Source organism: Marmota monax, unplaced genomic scaffold, assembly GCF_021218885.2.
Source record: "Marmota monax isolate L192 unplaced genomic scaffold, Marmota_monax_Labrador192_F-V1.1 WCK01_AAM20220418_F8-fsc00192, whole genome shotgun sequence".
In the NCBI taxonomy this organism is placed as follows: Eukaryota; Metazoa; Chordata; class Mammalia; order Rodentia; family Sciuridae; genus Marmota; species Marmota monax.
The window spans coordinates 1,013,117-1,016,709 of NW_026693786.1; the positions used below are offsets into that span (position 1 = coordinate 1,013,117).

Genomic DNA, 3,593 nt, shown 5'->3' on the forward strand with positions numbered 1-3,593 from the left:
TTTAGAAAGCACAGAACAGTTTTACAACTCATACCAAAGCAACTAGAAAGTAATCTTGATGTAACTAATTAAAAGCAGTGCATAAGAGAAAAGACAGAGGCATGGATTTATAGAAGACATATTATCATATTTATTTGCAGGGCTGGAGATTGAGTAATCTATATTAATAAATGAGTTCTCTGACATTTATTTAAACTGTGAAAATAAGATGTTTAAATAAATAAATAAGATGTTTTGTTTCTAACAATAGAAGTTAGATTAGGTTGATTATGGACTATCTCTGACATTAAAACAACTACATACCAAGTTTCTCTTTGGAGACAAGATGACCCATCTCTGCTTCTTATCTTGAGTCTCCTTATTCACCATAAAAAAACCTCAAGCCCATCTGGTCTACACCCACCTAAATTCACATTTCCATAGAGGTCACCTGGAAATCCACTTAGATCTTCACCTGCACTGTTCTCCATTCTCCCAATATCTTCCTCTGAGCCCTTTGGGGCTGTGCTTTCTTTTTTTTTTTTTTAAATATTTATTTATTTATTTTAGTTTTCGGCGGACACAACATCTTTGTTTGTATGTGGTGCTAAGGATCGAACCCGGGCCGCACGCATGCCAGGCGAGCACGCTACCGCTTGAGCCACATCCCCAGCCCATGTGCTTTCAATATAATATCTTCCCCTGCTTTCTCAGTCTCTTCATAGGAATGTCTCTCCTTTTAGCATTTTTACTGAAAATCACCAGTTTCCAAGAGACCTTCCCTCCCCCAAGGACTCAGCAAGAGAAAAATTCCAAGTGCAGATTCCCACCCTCTATATCTTAACACCCGCATAAGGGAGAGGTGGGAGGACTACTTAACTAAAATGCAGATTCTATCCATGTTGCAGGATTCTAATTCAGATATTTTAGGGTGGAAATCAGGATTATTTATCTACTTGTTTTCTGGTACTGGAGATTGAATCCATGGGAACTTTACCACTGAACTACATCCCCAGACCTTTTTATTTTTCATTTTGAGAGAGGGTCTCTCTAAGTTGCTTAGGGACTCATTGAGGTGCTGAGGCTGACCTCGAACTTGTGATCCTCCTGCCTCAGCTTCCTGAAGTCACTGGGATTTCAGTCATGTTCCTCCATGCCCAGCTGGAATTTTGATTTTAAATAAACCCTGCAAAAGATTCAGACACAGGTTATCTACCAAGAAGTGTTTGGAAGACAGACTTTAGTTAAAATAATAATAGCTGCCATTTACTGTGTTCCTACTATGTACCAGAAAAATGCACATTAACTCTATCAAAGACCTTGAAAGATGCTTAGAGCATTTTATACTTGAGGAAAATGAAGCCCCAAGCAGTGAGAAACAACAGCAAAACCAAAATTTATTGACAATTGCATAACTAGTAAATAAGAGATATAGATTTGGACTCTTATGTGCATGCTTTTTTTTTTTTTTTTTGTAATAAAGGTTGAACATAGTGGCACTTTATCACTCAAGCCCTTTCTATTTTTTAAAATTTTGAGACAGGGTCTTGCTAATTTGCTGAGGCTGGCCTCAAATTTTCGATCCTCCTGCCTCAGCCTCTGGAGTCCCTGAGATTACAGACATGTGCAGCCACTCCCAGATAAGTGCATGCTACTTCTAACAAACCAGATCTCTTAGCTCCAAAACAGGTCTCAAGTGAATCGCAGATTTAGAAAATATTTTTCTTTTTCACATCAGAGTGGTAATGTGCCAATGTAACAGCAAGGTTTGAAGGAGGAACATCTCGTACAATAATGTGAACAATAAAGCTAATGAACCACAAAAAGATTGTGAAATTTTTTTCCTTTTTTAGTTTCTTTCTTTCATTTGTTTTGTTCTGGAGATCATACCCACCACCCTGCATGTGCCAAACACATGTTCTACCACTGAGCAATACCCCCAGCCAAATTTTTTTTCTCAAAGACATTTTAAAACATGGAATACCTGACTGTGCAATTTAATTCCTCAGAAATTCCGTGTATTTTGTAATTTCTAAATATCTTGAGTGGTCATGATCTTTTCAAATATAAGTTCTCTCTCCTCCTTTTCCACCCCACCCCTACTACCTCTTCCTCTCTATGTTTATTGCAGAAATCAGCCAGAGTCTGGTTATTTATTTGATTATGTTGGTTGCTTTTTTCTTGGTGGAACAAAAGCACTTGGAAATACCTAGAAAAAGAATGCAGTCAGTAAAGCACGGGCAGTATTCAACTTCTTACAAGCCCTCAAGATAATCCAGCTGTGAGAAAATGGCTATCAGTCTTCCATAACTCTGTGATTCACAGAGGAAGTTTAATGCTGTTTAAAAATACCCTGGTAATAAAAATAATATTTGTTATATATTTCAAATGTGTCAGGCTGTGTATTAAGTATCTTATTCAAGGTTCACAATTAAATCTGTGACATAGGTATATTATAACCCATTTTACAGCTGGGAAAATTAAAGTTTTTAAGTATATCACGCTAGGGGTGTAACTTACTGATAAGGGTGGATACTTCATATGCACAAAGCCCTGGGCTCCATCCACAGCACACACAAAAGATTACTTTATCTGCACAATACAGCTAGTAAGTGGAAGAAACAGAATTATAAAATGACTCTTCCTGACTTTAGTGTTCAGACTATGTGCTAACACACTCTGTCAAATCTCTATAAACCAATCTTTCAGGAAAGCAACACACATTAGGCAGAAAAGGATTTGGACATGCCCACATGATTCAGAATTGAGAACAGAATATTTTAATTTTGAATGCTTTTGTTTTTTCCATGAAGCACTGGGCCAACAGATGCATCCTTTCTTCAAATATTAAATGCCCAACCCTTTATTGCTTTTGAACATTGAATGGTGGCCAACCTGCACTAGTTTGAGCACTAAGTGGAGAAAAATAAATAACCTCGTGCTCCTTTTTACTCAGAGCATCATCTTCTCTATCCTTGTTTCTCAATTACTCCCACACTTGGAAAGCACACTTGTGCTTTCAAGGAAAGGGTTATTGCTTAGATGGGCTTTATTTTGAAGCCCTACAAACCCTCCTTGATAGAAATGAACTTGTTCCTTAAAGAGTAAAGAATAGGAGTTTCTCTGATTCTGGATGCCAGAAGCTTGGTAACCTTGGGTATAGCTCAGTCTTGGGTGACTCTTCCATATTTTTTCTATTTCTTTCTTTCTTCTCCCCTCTGTCCCATCTTTTATTTTATTTTTTTTGTAGTACTGGGGATTAAACCCAGGGTCTCATGCATGCTAGGCAAGTACTCTGCCACTGAATTACACCCCTAGCTCTTTTTTAAAAATTTATTTATTTATTTAATGTGATGCTGAGGATCAAACCCAGTGTCTCACATGTGCTAGGTGAGTGCTTTACCACTGAGCCACAACCCCAGCCCCCCAGCCCTTTTTATTTTTTTATTTTGAGACAGGGTCTATAATAAAAATAGAAAAATTGCTGAAGTTCTCCTTAAACTTGGCAATCCTCCTGCCTTACCCTTCCAAGTTGCTGGGATTATAGGTGTGTACCACTAGCCCAGCTATTGTTCCATTTTTTTGAAGGAAATCTTCTAGAAAAAGACACACAG

General features: G+C 37.7%; 1 non-coding gene across 1 annotated transcript; it reads right to left on the reverse strand.

Annotated features, from left to right (window-relative positions):
• Nucleotides 1–1,711: 1,711 nt before the first annotated feature.
• LOC124105090 (small nucleolar RNA U13) lies at nucleotides 1,712–1,808 on the reverse strand. The gene has a single exon (XR_006855625.1). It is a non-coding gene; the product is annotated as a small nucleolar RNA U13 (small nucleolar RNA).
• Nucleotides 1,809–3,593: the final 1,785 nt, after the last annotated feature.